The sequence below is a fragment of the Lathyrus oleraceus genome, chromosome 2 (genome assembly GCF_024323335.1).
Source record: "Lathyrus oleraceus cultivar Zhongwan6 chromosome 2, CAAS_Psat_ZW6_1.0, whole genome shotgun sequence".
Lineage (NCBI taxonomy): Eukaryota > Viridiplantae > Streptophyta > Magnoliopsida > Fabales > Fabaceae > Lathyrus > Lathyrus oleraceus.
The window spans coordinates 107377603-107400267 of record NC_066580.1 but is presented as its reverse complement, the minus strand read 5'-3'; the positions used below and the strand labels follow the sequence as shown (position 1 = coordinate 107400267).

The 22665-nt window shown below is 40.2% G+C and overlaps 1 long non-coding RNA gene across 2 annotated transcripts in view; it reads left to right on the top strand.

The window, feature by feature from the left end:
- The first annotated feature begins 506 nt into the window (after positions 1–506).
- Positions 507–22665, top strand: part of LOC127118312 (uncharacterized) — a 62172-nt gene continuing 40013 nt past the window's right edge. Inside the window, exons 1-2 of one of the 2 annotated variants that reach the window (XR_007802177.1) lie at positions 507–640; positions 730–1019. This is a non-coding gene — a long non-coding RNA (uncharacterized LOC127118312). Of the gene's footprint in view, positions 1020–22665 lie in introns of both variants that reach the window. The other variant, XR_007802176.1, reaches the window with a different exon arrangement.

Genomic DNA, 22665 nt, shown 5'->3' with positions numbered 1-22665 from the left:
AGAAAACGTTGAGCTTGTGAGCATGGCTTTAGTGCGATTCGTTCGGAGGCAAAATGCTGCGAAATTGGCGTTGTCGCGATGTTTGATTTCAATCTGGTCTAGGAATCCCAAGGAATACAAATGATAAGCTTTTTGATCCTTTCAGGATTTTATCAGATATAACAATTGGCTGGACAGGTTTGTCATCCTGAAGTCTTACTGGATTGCACTTCTTTATCATCATCACTCTTGACAGGAAGGTCCTGACCCTTGAGCAATGATGTGACAGGTCCAAGACTTTTGACATTTTCATCATCAGAACTGTTGGAACCTCTTGGTTTGGATCGAATATGAAACCGATATTGGAGATTCATTACTTCTGCTTCTCAAAGCGATCCAGGTTGTGGCAGGATTTTTGTGGAATTTCATGATGGTTGTTGGAAACTGATTGATTCTGGAGAGGGTTCTGATGCTCCATTAGCATCATTGGATCTACGTGGAATCAAGGAGTCCCTCTTGTATATGATGTTACAAAGAATTCAGATATCCTTCAAAGAATCTATTAGAAGAAATGTCCAAAATGAAGTGGAGATGCAAAATGGAAACACTGTTGGAAAACTCAAAATAGAAGTAGTTGAAATAGCCACGGACCGAGATTGCGGTACTGATATTTACTGTCCTACTTTTGTCTGCATGGTTTTATGATTATCATTATTGGACTGATGCGAATTTTATTTTGCTTGCTTGGAGACGAAACATGCAGGTTGGCGCTACTGCAAGGTTCGCTCGCCGATCGGTTCAGGTTAAGCCCACGGCGTATCAAAAGGAATTGGTCTGTATGGAAGTCGAGTCCCTTTCCATGTGAATTAAGCTTAGATTATCTGAAAGATATTTATCATTTTGAGATTGTCCATGCTATCTTCGTATCGTAGGTGAGCTATGGTCATTCTTTACATCTTTAGAAGATGGAGTCTCCTCAACAGATGGAGCGATTCCAGACCGTTCCGTCCCGAAATGACTAGCTGAAGCTGAACTACAAGGTATATTTATTTTGTCTGCATTTTGAATCTGGAGACTGGTTTTAAAGGTTAAGAACCGGAAACCTGTGAAGTTGAACTTTGTTCTCTTGAAGCTTTTTTTCTAAATTCTCGCCATGCTTTATGATGAAGCCTGTAAAAGCCTTGAGACTATCAAATGATGGCTGTGAAGTTTGATGTTGAACCTCAATTTTCGATGCCAAAGTTGCTTGAGATATCTTCTCTTTAGGACCTATGGGCGGCTTCGCACTAGGATCAATGGATTTCACATTTTGTGCTAAATTTTTCCCTTCTTTTACCTGAGGTTGAACAGCCAGGTTCGCAAAATTCAACTGACCAGCTATACATTCTTGATGATTATGCTTTTTTGGAAACTCACTTGTTATATTTCTATTGCTTCTTTGGTCCAGTAGTATGGTTTGAAAAACTTATGGTTGTACCAAGTTTCAATAGCTTTTGGCGTACATTCCAAGCATGCTTTTATGAGTTTAAAACTCGAGTCCCTTTACTGATTTCAGGTGTTTGGAAGAAGTTAAAGACAGTTTGGTGCCAAGACTAAAACCAGGTGTGTTGTTACACTGCTGTCCAATAACCACAGAATTGGTGCGACTTGAGATACATAGAGCAATATTTGGAGGAGGTTCTACGTCGTGATTAGCAGATCATCCTGTCATAACGGTATACAAATCAATCCATTCTTTGACAATAATTGATGAGCTATATGGTTAACCAATTCAGAAACATCCGGGTTTTCATTATGATTTGGTTCTGATTGACTTGTTTGTCTTAACTTATTCAAAAAGGCATAATGTTTGAACTAATTTGCAGCCTTTGATCTTTGTCGCGTTTGCACTATAGAACTAGGATCAAGATCCTTAGCAGCTGTCATTGAGTCAATATAAACATTGAAATAAAGTAAATTAAGAGCTTTACTGACTATATCACAAAAAGTGAGCTCGAACCAACAATGCCGGTAACACCAACACTGAATCTTAAAGTTGAACTAAATAAAAGCCAATTGAACAAAAGTCACAAATGATTTTACTCCATTAGGTTCCTTTTCATTAAGTTGATCATCTCCCAAATGCAGTCATGGAGCCTCTTACTCCATTCTTACCCAAAGCAAATAAACTCAAAGATGTGTAAAACATATTGCCACACCTCCTTTTACACAACTTGATCCATCACATGTTTCTGGGTGTAAGCTCTTCAATGCAGCTTGACCGGTTATTACACCAAAGCAATAACTGATTTTATCACATGATAAAGGGTTCCATGTCTTGCTTGACCAAGGGAAAATAATCACTCTATCTCAAGACAAATGGCGAGGCCCAAAGGTTTATGGAATAACAGGTGATGACAAGTCTAAACGAAACAAGTCGGTGGATAGATTCATGACCAGATGAAATGGTCATGAGGAGAAAAGAAAATGAATGATTGATGGGAAAAATTTCAGGACCAAAATCGGGGTATGGAAGTTGCCCCTATTTAAACATCCTCCGCTAGAGAAAAAATGAAACAACACTTTTCATCGGATCGTAGTTGGGGATGGTTAAATACCATGGAGACCCAGATTTTGATCCTGAAAAATGAAAATGCTATGATATGATATGAATAGGTGAAAGACTTTTTATTTCTGAATTTATCTATTAGGGATACGGAGATGCTACTAGACAAACCAATCTGTGGGGAATGCTGATGGCCCACAGAGAAACAGGCAAACAATGCAAAACCAACTCGCTGGGGATAACAATCCTGCTGGAGAGTCAGACACACACTGGGGAGTACTCAAAGTGAAATTTGATAAACGACACTTAGAATACAAGATATTTCGTCAGTAAGTTCACACATGACTCACCAATAACTTGAGCATTTTGAGAAAGTTTCCACAACAAGTTCATACATGACTTGACGACACTAGAATAATCAAAGAAAAAGGTTCTTCAAAAATAGGTTCAGACATGACCTGGTAACGCTGGAATGAAAGGTTCAGCGACAAGTTCATATATGACCTGACAATGTTGGGGAATATCAAGAAGTTTTGACAGTAGGTTCAAACATGACCTGGAAACATCAAAAAATTCAAAGAGTGTATATCAACAAGTTCATACATGACCTGATGACAACTTGAACATTTTTTGACAAAATCCGGATATTTCTCCCAAGAAAATCATCCGATTAAAAATTCTGGAAATTACTGTCAATGAAATAGTCAAAATGACAATTTCTAGGAACCCATCTGTAGGCATCAACAACAATTGGACTTATACCATAAACATATGTTACAACAATCCTCAAACAGATTAGTGTCAGTTACAACTGGACTTCAAGGGTGCTGGTGACGGCCAAACTTAAAGATACCATTTACAGATGGATTTGATACACGCCGGTGACAATCAGACTTTAAAAGGATACTAGTTACAACTGGATTTCAAGGGTGCTGGTGACGACCAGACTTAAAGATGCCATTTACAAATGGATTTGCATATGCTGGTGACAACCAGTCTTTTAAAATGATACTAGTTACAACTGGATTTGACAGATGCTGGTGACAACCAGACTTTAAAAGGATACCAATTACAACTGGATTTGACAGATGCTGGTGACAACCAGACTTTAAAAGGATACCAGTTACAACTGGATTTGACAGATGCTGGTGACAACCAGACTTTAACAGGATACCAGTTACAACTGGATTTGACAATGCTGCTGGTGACAACCAAACTTTAAAAAGATACCAGTTACAACTGGATTTCAAAATGTGCGCCAGTTACAACTGGACTTAACAGATGATGCCAATAACAATTGGACTTGCAAACAAAAATGGTGATAACCAGACTTGTCATACCATTTACAAATGGATTTAAGATAATGTCAGTTACAACTTTGATTGGGGATACCAATTACAATTGGATTTAAGATAAGATGCTGGTGACAACCAGATTTTAAAGAGATACTAGTTACAACCAGAATTTAACATTTGAGCGCCAGTTACAACTGGACTTAACAGACAATGCTGGTTACAACCAGATTTATCATACCATTTACAAATGGATTTTATCAAAGTGCCAGTTACAACTATGCTTGAGGTACAAAATACGATTGGATCAAAGATAAGATGCTGGTGACAACCAGGCTTTAAAGAGATACCAGTTACAACTGGATTTTAACATTCGAACGCCAGTTACAACTGGACTTAACAGGTGACGCCAATAACAATTGGACTTGACAGAAAATGCTGGTGACAACCAGATTTAAAGAGATATCAGTTACAACTGGGTTTCAATAGACGATGCCAATAACAATTGGGCTTAAAACAAATGTTGGTTACAACCAGACTTTAAAGAATACCATTTACAACTGGATTTGGACAAAGACACTGGTGACAACCAGACTTAACAGACGATGCCAGTAACAACTGATCTTAGAGGTCAAGGGATACAATCAACAACGAAACCTGAGATTATGCGAATGAGCGCGAAGCACTTCGGGCTATGCATGATTTGGATTTTGCTTCTATGCATGATACATAAATGATCATGATATGCAAATGCTGACAATATACAGACTGGAAATTAGGGAAAGCTTTATGGAGGTACTGAATCCTCAACACCAATAACTCAACCAAAAGAGTGAGCAAAACAAAATGTATTAAAAGAGGATCTATCAAGCTGAACAGTTACAACTAGCCCAGTAATCCTTTCAGAGAATGATAACTTTAAGCTCTCTGGAGATATATGTTGATCATCCAAGGGAAGTCTTGCAACTTGAGACTTGCGGGGAAAGACGAAAGATTTCCTTTTAATATTTCCACATGTCAAAGCAAAATTGTGTTTCTCAATATGTTGAAAAATTCTTTCTGAGTTCAAAATTCATTATTAACAAATAAATGACATTTTGCATAACAAAGAAAATCAGAGAAAAACAGCAAATGATAGAATTTGATAGGCAAACTTGTATTTATTCAAGAATGGTAGCACACAAATGGTGTAGCTCCATGGAATGTTATAAATTTTAAAATGGCAATAGGGAAAGGTTTACATCGAATCGCAATGACTAACTATCCCTAATAACAATGACTCCACAAAACCTCGCTTCTAAAGGGAGCAGTTGAGTTGATCTTCCACTTTTAGCTCTTCTGTGTTGATTAGTGACAACTGATGCAGTCTATGCCTCTTGTCCCTAATTTTTTCTTGGATTGCCTTTCGGGTTTTCAATCCACCGGGACGCTCCTTTTTGCCTAAGTCTCCCTTTCAGGTTTTCAGCTTAGCGAGCTACCATTTTTTTTTCAATTATCTCTAACTTTGCTTGGACCGCCCTCTCGGGTTCTCAGTCCACCGGGATTTGTTAGGCATAGTATATTTTGACTGCATCAGAGTTCACAGGGTGAATGAGCTCTTCGCCATCCATAGTTGTGAGAAATAGAGCACCTCCAGAGTATGCTCTTTTTACAACGTATGGGCCTTCATAGTTGGGAGTCCACTTCCCACGTGAATCTTTGTGTACTGGCAAGATCTTCTTGAGCACGAGATCTCCTTCCTTGAACTCTCGAGGACGGACCTTTTTTTCAAACTCTTTCTTGATTCGTTGCTGGTACAATTGTCGATGGCATAGAGCGGTCATACGCTTCTCATCAATGAGGTTAAGTTGATCATAGTTGTTCTGGATCCATTCAGATTCATCCAACTTCGCCTCCATCAATATTCTCGTGGAAGGTATCTCTACTTCGACTGGGAGAACTGCGTCCATCCCATACACTAAGGAGAATGGGGTTGCCCCTGTTGAAGTGCGGACTGAGGTCCGGTATCCATGCAAAGTAAAGGGTAGTATCTCGTGCCAATCCTTATAAGTTTTCACCATCTTTTGCAGGATCTTCTTGATATTTTTGTTGGCGGCTTCAACAACACCGTTCATCTTTGGACGGTAGGGAGAAGAATTATGGTGGTCAATCTTGAAACTCTCACATAATTCTGTTATTGTCTTGTTGTTCAAGTTTGAACCGTTATCTGTGATGATCTTGCTAGGGATGTCATAGCGGTAGATAATCTCCTTCTTGATAAAGTGAGCAACCACATGTCTCATCACATTGGTGTAGGAAGCAGCCTCTACCCATTTAGTAAAGTAATCGATGGCAACCAGGATGAAGCGATGATCATTGGAAGCCTTAGGCTCTATAGCACCAATCATGTCGATGCCCCACATTGAGAAAGGCTAAGGCGATGCCAAAACATTCAGCAGTGTTGGCGGTACATGCACTTTGTCAGCATAAATCTGACATTTATGACATTTCCTAGCATAGCTGAAGCAATCGGACTCCATGGTTAACCAGTAATAACCAGCTCTCAAAATCTTCATGGTCATGGCATGTCCGTTGGCATGGGTTCCAAAGGATCCTTCATGAATTTCCTTGATTAACATGTCTGCTTCATGTCTATCCACGCATCTGAGCAGAACCATGTCATGGTTTCTCTTATCAAGCACATCATTACTCAAAAAGAATTTGGATGATAACCTCCTCATAGTTTTCTTATCCAACAATGTAGCATCTTCTGGATACTCTTGACTTAAGAGATATCGCTTGATGTCATGAAACCATGGTTTACCGTCAGTTTCTTCTTCAATCAGCTGACAGTAAGCAGGCTCATCTCTTCGCTCTATTCGAATAAGTGGAGCTTCATTATGGAATCTGACTTGGTACATTGATGCTAATGTTGCCAGAGCGTCAGCCACTTGATTCTCTACTCTTGGGATGTGATGGAAAGTGATATCGTCAAAGTATTCTATCATCTTTATAACATGAGCACGATACGGGATCAGCTTCGCATCACGAGTTTCCCATTCTCCTTTGACTTGATAGATCACCAAGGCTGAATCTCCATACACCTCAAGGATCTTGATTCGGAGGTCAATTGCAACTTCAAGACCAAGGATACAAGCTTCATATTCTGCGACATTATTCGTACAATCAAAGCACAACCTTGCTGTGAAAGGGGTAAAGCCACCATTTGGATTCATCAAAACAGCTCCCACACCATGACCACTGTAATTGGATGAACCATCGAACGCGAGCTTTCATCAAGATCCTGGTTCTGGTCCTTCATCTGGGCCTGGGATCTCACAATCCTTTATCACCATTATATCCTCATCGGGGAAATTAAACTTCAATGGTTGATAGTCTTCAACTGGTTGATAAGCAAGATACTCTGCTAAAACACTTCCCTTGATTGCCTTCTGGGTTACATACTGGATGTCGTACTCTGACAAGAGCATCTGCCAACGGGCAAGTCTTCCAGTCAAGGCAGGTTTCTCAAAGGTATACTTTATTGGATCCATTTTTGAGATCAACAAAGTAGTATGGAAAATCATGTACTGCCTCAAACGACGAGCGGCCCATGCTAGCACGCAATAAGTTTTCTCCAAAAGCGAATATCGACTTTCATAATCGGTAAACTTTTTACTCAGATAGTAAATAACATGTTCTTTCCGACCAGTTTTGTCATGTTGCCCCAGCACGCATCCCATTGACCCTTCAAGCACAGTCATATACATGATTAATGGCTTTCCTAGGACAGGTGGAATCAAAATAAGAGGCTCTTGCAAGTATTGACGAATCTTCTCAAAAGCACTTTGACAATCAGAATTCCATTCAACAACTTGATCTTTTCGAAGCAATTTGAAGATAGGCTCACACGTGGTCGTCATATGTGAGATAAACCTTGAGATGTAATTCAAACGTCCAAGGAAACCTCTAACTTCTCGCTCGGTGCATGGAGCAGGCATTTCTTGTATAGCTCGGACCTTGTCAGGGTCCACCTCAATTCCTCGTTGACTAACGATGAAACCAAGCAACTTCCCTGAACGAACACCGAATGTGCATTTTGCAGGGTTTAACCGTAATCTAAACTTTCTGAGGCGTTCAAACAACTTCTTCAGATGGCTTAAATGATCTTCTTAATTCTGAGATTTAGCGATCATGTCGTCAACATATACCTCTATCTCCTTGTGCATCATATCATGGAAAAGAGTGACCATATCTCTTTGTTAAGTTGCCCTAGCATTTTTGAGACCGAAAGGCATTACCTTGTAGCAAAATGTGCCCTAAGGGGTAATAAAAGTGGTCTTCTCCATGTCATCTAGAGCCATCTTGATTTGATTGTATCCAGAAAAACCATCCACAAAGGAGAATATAGCAAAACTTGCAGTGTTGTCTACTAGAGTATCAATGTGTGGTAGAGGGAAATCATCCTTTGGGTTAGCTTTGTTCAGATCCCTATAGTCAACGCACATCATCACCTTTCCATCCTTTTTAGGCATAGGTACAATATTAGCTACCCATTGTGGGTACTTCGCCACTGCGAGAAAACCAGCGTCAAATTGTCGTTTGACTTCTTCACGAATCTTCAGAGCCATATCTGGTCTTGTTCTTCGGAGTTTCTATTTTACTGGCGGACAGTCTGGCTGAAGTGGAAGGTTGTGCTCTACAATGTCGGTGTCCAAACCTGGCATATCCTGGTATGACCATGCGAATACATCCACATATTCTTGTATCAGCTTAACCAATCTCTCTTTGACGCTTGCTTCAAGCGTGGTGCCGATTTTGACTTCTTTCTTCTCTTCCTTTGTGCCAAGGTTGATTGTTTCCACCGGTTCTTCATGTGGCTGAAGGGCTTTGGACTCGTGCTCGAGCAGCCTTGCCAATTCGAAGGGGATGTAACAATCTTCCTCGCCCTCTTCTTCCACTAGGTAGATAGGGGAGTCAAAGTTATGGGAGGGAGTAAAGTCAATGGATTCAACGGGGTTATCATTTATTCTGCATGTTTGAATGATTGATTTCTTTTAGAAAAGTAAAAATAAAAGATGCATAAATGATTTTTTTTTTGTGTTTTGGAAAAGATTTCCATTTTGTTAAGAGAAAGCAAAATAAATGAAAAATAAGAATTTAACAAAATGCCTTTCATTCATTGATAATGATTATTTGAAAATGAAAAGGGGCCCTACAACATGATCCATTAGCCTTGGGCAGAACTAAGGATTTGAAAGGAAAAATACAACAATTATTACTTTGACAAAGGAAAAATTTCGGGGATCTCAACCGCCTTCCAGTTGTTCAAAGTTGTCTCACACCGGTAAACCAAACATGGCTCATCTTTATTTTCAGTGCTATCATCAATTGCATTGACCTGATCTCCATGGATGAATCATGTGCTGAGGAATACTTCCTGGATGCTTCGGGTGTTGTCCTTTGTAGGGACTCGGGCTCCTTTCGCAGCGGAAGGCACATATCCCAGGCCAAAGCGATCATGCTTCTCACGAATATCAATAAGTTGTCCCCAACCTTCAAGGTTTCCTCCTTCAATGCTAAACATTACGCTTTTCAGTGAAGCGAAAGACAAACAAGTTTTCCCAACCGGGTCCTTCATCTCCATGAAAGTGGCGTTGGCTATTTCAAGAGCTTGGAAAGAAGTTTCCAAAGCGTCCTCATCAGCCTCGATATACCTGAAGGATGAAAGGTAACTGACCATAAAGTCCTCCTCCCCAGAGATAATAATCAATTGATTATCCACCACAAACTTCATTTTCTGGTGTAAAGTGGAGGTGACTTCCCCTGCAGCATGAATCCAAGGACGTCCTAGTAAGCAGCTATACGCTGGATTAATATCCATGACTTGGAAATTAATCGGGAATACGTGAGGACCAATCAATATGGGAAATTCAACCTCTCCAATCCCGGTTCTCCTGGAACCATCAAAAGCTTTCACTATCAAGGCACTGGGTTTCATAGTTGATCCTTGATAAGATAACTTGGCGACTGTTCTCTTTGGGATCACATTCAGAGAAGATCCAGTATCAACCAAAACTCTTGCCAAAGCATCATCTTTGCATTTTACCGAGATATGGAGAGCACGATTGTGATTTTGTCCATCCTCATGTAATTCCTCTCCACTAAAGCTTAAAGTATTGCAAGCTGTGATATTTGCAACTACCCCATCAAATTGGTCAACTGTTATGCTTTGCGTGACATGAGCTTGGGCAAGTACCTTCAACAAAGCCTCCCTATGGGCTTGGGAGTTCAATAGCAGAGACAGAATAGAGATCTTAGATGGTGTTTGATGCAACTGGTCCACAACCTTGTAATCACTTCTCTTGATTAACGTCAAGAATTCAATAGCATCTTCGGATTGGACCACTTCGGGTTCTTTAGTGGGAGCTGCGACTGTTGATTCCTTGTTTGACCCTTGAGGAGTCACATTGAATTCAGGCATATAGATTCAACCACTACGAGTCATTCTGCTCATTCCTGCAATATTGGTGACGTCTTCACTTACATCTTCTGTCACTTCAGCGTCTTCACTTCCTTCAACTACCTTGTCCATAACGGTAATCTCATATTTCCAAGGCACAACTTTGGTGCTCTCATATGGAAAAGGCATGGGCATACATATTTCAACAGGCGATAACTTACTATTCGCCAGGACCACTCCACCACTGTAATATGGGATTTCGACTGGTTCAGGTAAATTGAAACAAGGTTCAATTACCAACACGTCTCCGTTCTTCGCAACACTGGAGATTTGAAGCACTCCCTTATCCATCAAGTCTTGAATGTTGTCTCGTACCATCTTACTAAAGGAGAATTGCCATCCATGGCGCAGCGGAATTTAAAATTTTCTCCATTTAGTGATCCTTACGAATGAGCATGATTAGTGATAGAATCGTTACCTCTTGTGGCGATTCAAACCTGTGGTGCAGATCTCATGTAACGATCAAAACCTTTGATACAGATCCACAGAGTGATCACGAACGTTGAACGATGACAACGTCTCTACTCAGTCCACACGAACGGATTCCTTCAATCGCAGTGCTAGCTGTTATGAATGAAGGCTTTGAGTGAGAGAAAGAGAGATACGAAATTCCAAGTCTTCACTTGAGTTCTCTTCTGTGTTACAATGCTTCTACCCAAGGGTTCTACTTATAGAACCACTTGTGTGGGCTTCAAGTTAAAAAGCCCACTTAAGTGTATTTTGGCCCATATCTTATAATATGCCAAAATCACTTAAGTATTTGGTACCTTACCATATTTCGTATTCCACTTTAGTACACCGTACCTTACGATGTTCCTTAGTTACTCTATCTCTCATCAATCCGTCCTTTGTGTGTGACCCTATAGGTTTTCGCGACGTTGGCAATTATATTAAATCACGCATTTAACATAATAAATAGTGAGCGGTATCTAGCAACACATCACTGCTACCCAAGTCACGAAAATGTCATGTGATCTGACAAAACCTCCTGTGATAATAATTATGTGTATAATTACCCCTTTTCCCTTATGTCTATATTGAACACAAGGTACAGACCGTGTCATCCTTGTCCAGTTCAATATTGAGCCCATAGACATTTATCCTATTACGCAGGATGGGCAAATTCCATCTAGGACACTCATGTCCCTCAGCATGCTTTGTGGAGTACCCATCAACTGTCTTTATGGTTATCCAGTTACGGACAACGTTGGATCAGCAATAAAGCACTCGACTCTACATCTAGGATCCATAATGGTTTCAGGTCGAAGAGTGGTATACACTATTATCACCATGAGAATAACTTATGACACTTTGCATAACTTTCTATATAGTATTCTCATAGCGGGTCAATCCGGTATAAATATTACTCCTAATATTCATACCCATGATTAAGACTTGATAACTCTTTATCCATGATCCATGAGGTGTGATCATCAGTCTACAAACATAATAGTCTTAATGCTTTACTATTATCCCACTTCACAATAAAGCTCGACTACGGATACTTTAAGAATAGTGTCCTTATGTTTAATGTGATCTCATGATCAAGTCACACTTGATACATTAAACGGACTAGCTATTCTAGGGACTTTATTAAACAACCATAATAAAGAAAATGCCTTTAATTATTAATAAATAATTCGATACAAGTACCAAAAGTATTGGCCTTTATGGCTTACACCAACAATCTCCCATTAGCACTAGAGCCAATCAGGCATATCCCTAATGCCCATTGATCTAGTATGGCCATCATGCTTCTGCTACGCAAGAGGCTTTGCTAGTGGGTCAACAATATTGTCAAGTGTAGGTACTCTTCATATTTTCACATCTCCTCTTTCTATTATCTCTCGAATGAGGTGATAACGCCTGAGTATGTGTTTGGATCGTTGGTGAGATCTAGGCTCCTTAGCTTGTGCGATAGCGCCATTGTTATCACAATAGAGACCAATGGGATCCACAATGTTAGGAACTATGTCAAGTTCACTAATGAACTTTTTGATCCAAACAACTTCCTTTGTTGCACTTGAGGCAACAATATACTCGGCCTCGGTTGTAGAATCAGCAACTGTATCTTGCTTTGAACTTTTCAAGCTCACAACGCCACCATTTAAGCAAAACACATAACCATTGGAACCATTCATATTAAAGCGTCTCAACACTTTGTCTATGTACTCTGACTTAGGCCAAGCATTATGTGATCTATCTCTATAGATTTTGATTCCTAATATATAGGCTGCTTCACCTAGGTCCTTCATAGAAAAGCATTTCCCCAACCAAGACTTTACTTGCTGCAGGGTAGGGACATCATTTTCAATGAGTAATATGTCATCTACATATAATACCAGGAAAATGATCATGCTCCCACTAACCTTCTTGTAGACACAAGGCCCATCTTCGTTCTTGATGAATCCATACTATTTTACTGTTTCATCAAAACGAAGATTCCACGAGTAGGTCACAGGCTCATTTTTGATCCATGAGTAATACATCACCTTGATCTGTTACGAGATATCCATCTCTCTCAGGTAGGTGACGTATCCGGCTTGACCTACGCTGGTCTTGTTCTACTTGAGCATGTTTCTCTTTACACAACTATTTGTGTTTCCTGCTATAATTCCTCCATAGGTGTATCGATGCTTTGTGATTCTTGAATTTCTTCAAGTTCTACTTTCCTCCCACTGATTCCTTTGGAAATAAAATCCTTTTCTAGGAAAACTCCAGTTTGAGCGACAAACACTTTGCCCTCTGAAGGATGGTAGAAGTAATACCCTCTTGTTCCTTTAGGATACCCCACAAATAAGCATTTGTCAGATTTGGGCTCAAGCTTAGTTGAAATTTGTCGTTTCACATAAACTTCGCAACCCCAAATCTTCATGTAAGACATATGTGGTTTCTTACCACTCCATATCTCATATGGTGTCTTTTCAACCTTTTTGGATGGAACACGGTTAAGTGTGTAAGCTGGTGTCAATAGTGCATGTCCTCAAAAGGAGTTTGGAAGATCGGTGTGACTCATCATGTATCAGACCATGTCTAATAGGGTTCGATTTCTTCTCTCAGATACACCATTCCTTTGGGGTGTTCCAGGAGGAGTAAGTTGGGATAGGATCCCACACTCTATCAGATGGTCATCAAAATCTAGGCTTAAATACTCACCACCTCGATCTAATCGAAGAGTTTTAATATTCTTACCTAGTTGGTTTTGTACTTCATTCTTGGATTCCTTGAACCTTTCAAAGGACTCTGATTTGTGTTTCATTAAATACACATAACCATATCTACTGAAATCATCAGTGAATGTAATGAAGTACTGAAAACCTCCTCAAGTTGGTATGTTCAGTGGTCCACATACATCAGTATGTATGAGGGCCAAAAGATCATTAGCTCTTTCACCTTTTCCTGTGAATGGAGACTTTGTCATCTTTCCAATTAAACAAGATCTGCATGTCTCATATGATTCATAAAAAGAGTCCAAGAGTCCATCTTTATGGAGTTTGGAAATGCGCTTCTCATTTATGTGGCCTAATCGACAGTGCCAAAGGTAAGTTGGATTTAACTCATTAGGTTTCATCCTTTTAGTATTAATGTTATAAATAGGCATTTCAAGATCAAGGACATATAGTCCATTGTTCATTTGTGCAGTAGCATAAAATATATCATTCAAATAAATTGAGCAACAATTGTTCTTTATTATAAATGAAAAACCAAATTTGTCCAAACAAGAAATGGAAATACTATTCGTGCTAATTGCAGGTACATAATAATAGTTCTCTAACTGAATTATTAAACCACTAGGTAAAGTTTATACATAAGTCCCTACGGCTAAAGCAGCAACCTTTGCTCCATTGCCAACTCGTAGGTCAACTTCACCTTTTGCCAAATCTCTACTTCTTTTCAGCCCCTGCACATTTGTATAAATGTGAGAACCGCATCCAGTATCTAATACCCATGATGCAGAAGTAGATAAATTAATTTTAATAACAAAAATACCTGAAGTTGAAGTCTCTACTCCATTCTTCTTATCTTCCAGGTACTTTCGGCAGTTTCTCTTCCAGTGTCCGGTCTTACCGCAATGGAAGCAGGTGCCTTCTTTTGCTATGCCTCCACTAGGCTTTAAAGCAGCAACGATGGGTTTGGGTTTGGCAACTTCCTTGCCTTTCCCTTTATCACCCTACTTAGTGGGCCTTTTGTTATGTCTCTTTCCATTTCCGATCATCAGAATGGATTTCCTTTTGACTTCAGATTCTGCTCGGCAGTTCTTAACATGGCGAGCAGTTCAGGAAGAGAGTTGTCCATATCATTCATATTGAAATTTAGGACAAATTGACTGAAACTATCTGGCAACGATTGCAAGATCAAATCAGTCGCAAGTTCCTTTTTGAGGGGAAAACCCAATCTCTTAAGGTTTTCCACATACCCAATCATCTTGAGCACATGGGGACCTACAGGGGCTCCCTCATCTAACTTGCTTTGAAAAAGGGCTTTTGAAACTTCAAACCTCTCATGCCTTACTTCCTCTTGATAGAGCATCTTCAGGTGTTCGATAATATCGAACGCTGACATGTTCTCATGTTGCTTTTGCAATTCTGAGTTCATGGTAGCTAGCATGAGACAAGCAGTTTCATTGGCATCATCGACATGCTTCTTATAAGCATCTCTTTCTGCCTTAGGTGCAGAACTAGGAGGTTCCTCTTCAAGAACAGGTGTCTCCAAGACATACAGCTTTTTATCATGTTTGAGGACAATCCTCAGGTTTCGGTGCCAATCCAGAAAATTTGTCCCAGACAATTTTTCCTTATCAAGGATTGATCGCAAAATGTTGTTAGAGGTGTTTGTTGTCATGGTAATCTACATAAGGATTAATGAAAATATAAGTATCATTGACATATTTAATTAGGCCTTTAATTAAATATGCTCCCACTATTTTACTCAAAACAAATGACCCTCGTCATTTGATTCGGAAAATCCCGTTGAAGATTTTCTAGTGGGTCGAGATCCATATTTCACTTCGTTCTAAGTCCGCGTAGGCAGATTACAGAAAACTAGGTTATTTAGGTAGGAACTCCTTCCAATTGTATCTCATACAACTCTCGAAAATTTCAGTTGGGTGAATAACTCCTTATTCCAATCCATCATATGGATCATTCCCAACTCTTGATTCTAAACATATATAATATTATTATAATTAAGTTTGACCCATTGTCTTAGCATTTGGATATTACATTTATCCCATCGCACCCTACTAATATAGAACATGCACCTCGCGTAGGCGAAACCTACATATCCGATACCAGTCTTGATGAGTGCTAAAACTTGGAAGCAAACACATATAATATTATTATAATTTGTTTAGTTAAGTTTGAGCCATTGTTTTAACAGTTGGATATTACAATTATCCCATCGCACCTTACTAATATAGAACATGCACCTCGCGTAGGCGAAACCTACATTATCCATTACTAGTCTTGATGAGTGTTAAAACTTGGAAAGCATAAACTTAATATTTAATTTGAGGGAATTACAATTTTTCTGATCTCACCGGCTTGTTTATCATATAAACCGTCTCTCACATGCATCAACATACATTCACATGCATCAACATACATACATACATAATGAAACAGTTATGGCCCCTAGCACAATTGTTCTCCCAAGCCAATGAGAGAACCTAAGCTAACCTAACAACGATCTAAGCTTCTCCAAGCAAGATCTTCAAGGTTGTCCTCCTTTGGCACTAACTTCTTTGCTTTCTTCATATCATTACATTACATAAAGAAACTCGTTTTACATACGAGGGAGTGAGATGAGAGAAGAAGTTACATTTGGGAGATTAAGAGAGTGCACGACACGCAGGTCGTATTTTAAAACCCAAATCAGAATAAAGGAAAACTAAGGCCATAACCGATCACCACAAGACAATAATAAACACTTTATTATTATTAATTCCTTTAATTAATTAAAATCAAATTAAATTTCGACGACCGATCACACTACGCAGAGTTAGCCGGGGGTCCGCTGCCCGGTCAGCCAAAATTTTTAATGAACAATTCATTTAAAATCGACGTCGCTTTTCGCATCAACACTTGATACTTTAAAGCACTGAGTTAGTGAATTTTGCCTTGCGTTAACCGGTTAACCATATGTGTTAACCGGTTAACACTGTTTGAAATCTGTTAAAAAAATTGTTTTCTGCCTTGCGTTAACCGGTTAACCAAATGCGTTAACCGGTTAACACTGTTTAAAAATCTCTTGGAAAACTGTTTTTCGTCTTGCGTTAACCAGTTAACACTGTTTGAAAAACTCAAAAAAAATTATTTCGTATTACGTTAACCGGTTAACCATATGCGTTAACCGGTTAACACTATTCCAAAAAGTGTTTAGAAAGCACAACTCTTGTGCAATCAAACCCCAATCGCATAACTCTCTGATAACACAACCCTTGTGCCGTCACTAACCCTGATGCACCAATTTCAGACCGTCAAACATATCTCGGTTGTTGATTCAGTATGATTGATCAACACGTCATTGCTTCACCATACTAATGTCGGATCAAGAAGTAAATGACCATTGATCGCTCAAAGGAAAACAATCATTGAGTGTTTGAATGAACGAAACGAGAACACTAAATCATATATAATGTATTTTGCATCAGGATTACATATAGCATATATATGTAACTTGATCGATCTCAATTTAATATTTGATTCATTCTGTCTTTAATCATATTAATACAGAACAAAAACAGTTATCAGATTCATGGTTTCGTAAGTGGCTCTGATACCACTGAAGGAGAATTGCCATCCATGGCGTAGCGGAATTTTAAATTTTCTCCATTTAGTGATCCTTACGAATGAGCATGATCAGTGATAGAATCGTTACCTCTTGTGGCGATTCAAACCTTTGGTGCAGATCTCTTGTAACGATCAAAACCTTTGACACAGATCCACAGAGTGATCACGAACGTTGAACGATGACAACGTCTCTACTCAGTCCACACGAATGGATTCCTTCAATCGCAGTGCTAGCTGTTATGAATGAAGGCTTTGAGTGAGAGAAAGAGAGATACAAAATTCCAAGTCTTCACTTGAGTTATCTTCTGTGTTACAATGCTTCTACCCAAGGGTTCTATTTATAGAACCACTTGTGTGGGCTTCAAGCTAAAAAGCCCACTTAAGTGTATTTGGTACCTTACCATATTTCGTATTCCATTTAGTACACCGTACCTTACGATGTTCCTTAGTTACTCTATCTCTCATCAATCCGTCCTTTGTGTGTGACCCTATAGGTTTTCGCGACGTTGGCAATTATATTAAATCACGCATTTAACATAATAAACAGTGAGCGGTATCTAGCAACACATCACTGCTACCCAAGTCACGAAAATGTCATGTGATCTGACAAAACCTCCTGTGATAATAATTATGTGTATAATTACCCCTTTGCCCTTATGTCTATATTGAACACAAGGTACAAACCGTGTCATCCTTGTCCAGTTTAATATTGGGCCCATAGACATTTATCCTGTTACACAGGATGGGCAAATTCCATATAGGACACTCATGTCCCTCAGTATGCTTTGTGGAGTACCCATCAACTGTCTTTATGGTTATCCAGTTACGGACAACGTTGGATCAGCAATAAAGCACTCGACTCTACATCTAGGATCCATAGTGGTTTCAGGTCGAAGAGTGGTATACAATATTATCACCATGAGAATAACTTATGACACTTTGCATAACTTTCTATATAGTATTCTCATAGCGGGTCAATTCGGTATAAATATTACTCCTAATATTCATACCCATGTTTAAGACTTGATAACTCTTTATCCATAATCCATGAGGTGTGATCATCCGTCTACAAACATAATAGTCTTAATGCTTTACTATTATCCCACTTCACAATAAAGCTCGACTACGAATACTTTAAGAATAGTGTCCTTATGTTTAATGTGATCTCATGATCAAGTCACACTTGATACATTAAACGGACTAGCTATTCTAGGGACATTATTAAACAACCATAATAAAGAAAATGCCTTTTATTATTAATAAATAATTCGATACAAGTACCAAAAGTATTGACCTCTAGGGCTTACACCAACACTTACACCCTCTTGGGTGTGTGGCACACTCTTCGCAGTTGTCATGATTAACATTGATCAGACCAGCTTCCACCAATCGGGCATGGAATGCTGCCAAAGGAGTCTTAACATCATCCACCTAATCAACCGTAACACCAACAGAGGTATCTTCAATGGCATTTACCGCAGGATCTCCATGGGGAGGAAGAGGATTGTTCTTCACATTCGGTCCCATGTCCTTAAAAGATAGGATCTTTCTCTCAATCAGTTCACGAACCCTATGCTTCAGAGTGTAACAACCCTCTAGGTCATGCCTGGGGGCACCTTCATGAAAAGGACAGTGTGCATTAGGGTTGTACCATGGAGGCAGACGATCAGGTGGAGGTCCCATAGGTCTGGGAACCACCAAACCCTTTTGCAATATGGAGGGATAAAGCTCAGTGTACGACATTAGGATTGGATTGAAGGTCGCCCTATCCCCTTGCCTCCTATTCTGGTTTTGAGCATTTTGCCTTGGCGCTTGAGCTCTCGGCTGCTGATAAAAAGGAGCTACTGGTGCTTATTGGTAAGCTGGAGGAACCACAACATGTGGTTGAACTAGAGCTGGTCGATAAACCTGAGGCGCTTGATAAGCCTGAGCAGGCTGTTGATTGAATGCAGGCGTCACATCAGCTACGTACGGCTGAGGAGCATACTGGACGGGATACATGGGCTGCTGATAGGGAAATGGTTGTTGAACATACTGTTGAGGTGGATATTGTTGTGGTCTCCTTCTTGGAGGAGCTCTTCCTTGACCAACAGTCACAACATTTATTTCCCATTCCTTCTTTCTGGGAAACCCTCCAAAGAACTTCTTTTGATTAGCGTTTGAAGTTCCAGTTACAACCGCCAGTTTGCCATTTCTCACACCATATTCAACGCGAGCTCCTATGGCCACAAGCTCGGAGAATCCCAAGGAAGCACTCCCAACCATCTTCTCATAGAATTGGGGTTGGACAGTGTCGATAAACAGTTCGGCCAATTCCTTTTCAGCAAGAGGTGGTTCAACTTGAGAAGCCAACTCCCTCCATCTCTGAGCATATTCCTTGAAAGACTCCTTGTCATGCTGGAACATGCTTTGCAACTGTCTTCTGTCAGGCGCCATGTCCATATTGTATTTGTAGTGTTTTATGAACGCGTCTGACAAGTCTTGGAAAAACCTGATCCTATTCTGATCCAGACTTAGATACCATTTGGAAGGAGCCCCACTCAAGCTATCTTGAAAGCAGTGGATCATCAGCTTGTCGTCTTCCACGTGCACAGCCATTTTTCGATAATATATGATGAGATGGCTCTTTGGACAAGTATGCCCCTTGTATTTATGAAGTCTGGAGTTTTGAATTTGGCCGGAATCATAAACCCGGATACAAGGCACACTTCTTTGGCAGCAGATCCAAAGACGTGGTCTCCTACTAAATCTCGGAATTTCTTCTCAAGGAGCTGCATGTTCTCCTTTACTTCTCTGAAATCCTCAAACCTTACTTCGTCACCAGCAACGGTTGAGTCGACAGTATGATACATGTGTTGTTGATCTTCATAGTGAGGAATATCCCTAGCATAGGCAGCAGGTGAAACAACAGTATGGATGACTGGACGTGTGTCGGTGTAAACCGGTAATGGCACGGCTTGCTGGACAGATTTCCCCATGTCGTGCATTACTTCCGCTCGGTGGACGAAGTCATCAGGTAGCCCATATGGAGGAAGGGTTGAGGGTAACATCCTTTGAGGTTGGACTTCCACTGCTGGGCTCGTGGTCTCTGAAATCACGGTCGCTTGCGGAACCTCAAACCTGAAGGTTAAAGCTTGCAGCATCTCTCTCATCTGGGACATGCCTCCCTTGATCTCGTCCAGTTCAGCTCTAATTCGGGCGCTCTCTTGCTCTTGTTCAACCATTCTTTGTCTTGCTCGAGCGCGAGTATTATATTGGTGTTGAAAATTCAGCGTGAAAATGGAGGAAGAAAGGGAGGAGTGAGACTCTATTTTGAAAAGGCATGATTGCATGTATGGATGCATCTTATTTGCAAAACTCTTGGTTAGTTTCAGTCATTCATTTCAGAAATACCACAATACTTGTTTGCAAATATTTAAAGTAATAAGGAAATGAAACACAATAAAAATGAATCTCAAAAGCGATTTTTCATTAATCTCATAGCAAAGTTCAAATACAAATAACGTGCTTATGGCTTATGGGCTTTCCGAACCGTAGCAAGGTCAGTAGTCAGCCCTTCTAGCATCTCCTTACAAAACTTAATGAAATTAAAGACTTGATGTGGGGTGTTCTCTAGACACATGCACCAATCAGCTTCTTGCAGTTTCTCAGGTAGCTCTCGCATGACGGAATTCGCAAATCCGAACAGCCTCAAAAATTTGCCCTTCCACTCAGTGTAGAGCCCTTGGAGGTCTTGAATGATGCGCAAGTCTTCAGCCTTAGTCACCTCTATGTCCCTATATTCACCTAGCAACATCATATAGGTAGCATCCTGATCCCCACCTTCAAGTGCATGGATTCTAGCATCGGCTCGTTCCAAATGATATTTCAGCCGTGTGCAAACTCTTTTTGACTCTTCAGTCCTCAGCTTCTCGCGTTCCAGAGTATCCTTGGATTTCTGAACGGTATTCTCCAGTTCACGAGTACGAATCTCAGAAATCAGCCGTGCTTCCCTTTTCATTTCAAGGGTCAATTCCAAAGTCTTGTTGAGTTTTTGAATCCGGAGTAAAGCTCTATCCAACTCCTCCTCCTTTGACTTGAACACAGATTTAGTGTTGTAGAGCGCTTGTCCGAACTTTTCTCTCCTTGCTTCAGACTCCCTAGCTCTTTTGTTGGAGACTTCAAGCTCTTTGTCCTTCTTCTGTTGACCGTCTTTCAAATTCCCATTCTCTATTGAGACTCGGCCGAGCTTAACTCTCATGTCAACATTCTCCAACTCCAACTCCTTGATACGGGCATTGAGTTTCTCCACGTCTTCAGGTAATATGGGTTCTGGCTCAAGAACCGACGGATAGATAGAAGGATCAAATGGAAAAGGGAGTTTAACCACCTGAACCCTCTCTCTAACCCAACAAGTATAAGGCTCTTGAGCAATGACCTTTCTCTTACCCAACTCCTTACCCTTTCTGATAACTTCTTGCCAAGACCTCTTGATCTTTTTCACCATGGGATGATCTGCTTCAGCACTGTGTAAGATGAAAGGCTTTAAGGCTTCAGCTTTTGGAGGGCCATTCATAGGGTAACCATGCTGCCTCAGAGATAACACGGGGTTATAGTCGATGCAACCCTTGGTTCCTATCAAAGGTACATTGGGGAAGTCTCCAATGATGACAATAACATCCTCGATTTCCTAGTCCCTGATATACCACTTAACATGATTGGAGGTGAGGGAAGCTAACTTCTGCGAGGGCTTGAGTTCCTTTGAGACAAAAGGGCCTTCTTCGGGCATATGGGATCTAAACCAGGCATGCAACAATTGCGCACAACATAAGATGGTTCCTCCCTTCTTCTCATGGCGATCATGGAGAGCATAGTGGATGTCTGCCAGGAGGAACGGTACAGGGTTACCAGAGAGGAAGATTCTCACCGCCAGGTAGTCCACAAAATGGTCAATATTTGGGAAGAGAACTATCCCATATACCAACACGGCTAACACAGCATATAAGGCTTCCCAATTCCCTTCTTTTTCCATCTTTCTAGCTTGATCTTCCAAGAACTTCCTAGAAAAACCATTGAAAGCTCCCTTCACATCCCAATTGTCCATGATTTTAGAAACTTTCAGACCCAAAGCTAAAGCTATCCTCTTGGGAGGAATATCTTCATCGAACTTAGGAAATGGATTATGGTCCTTCAAATTCCGGCCTATGATCCTCTCAAACTCCTCCAAGGTAGGAGCCAATTGGAAGTCAGAAAACGTGAAACAACGTAGAGGTGGATCACGGAACTGAGCCATAGTCATTTGCGGTCATCATGTCTATCTTCTCATTTAGGATGTCCAGAATTCTTCCATAGTTTTGCACAAAGTTGTTGAGTTTGATTGGTGTTACTTTAGCACTCAACTTTTGCAGGCTGGAAAGGTCCACGTTCTTGTATTTGAACTGAAAAGTGCTTCTTCTCTCAGGATTCTTTTGTGCTAACAAGTCTTGGATTCCTGAAACAATGCGAAACAAACTAAGAGTTTTGCTTTTTATGCGTATGCAATGAATGGATGGATACAATGTTTTTTTTTGGTACAGG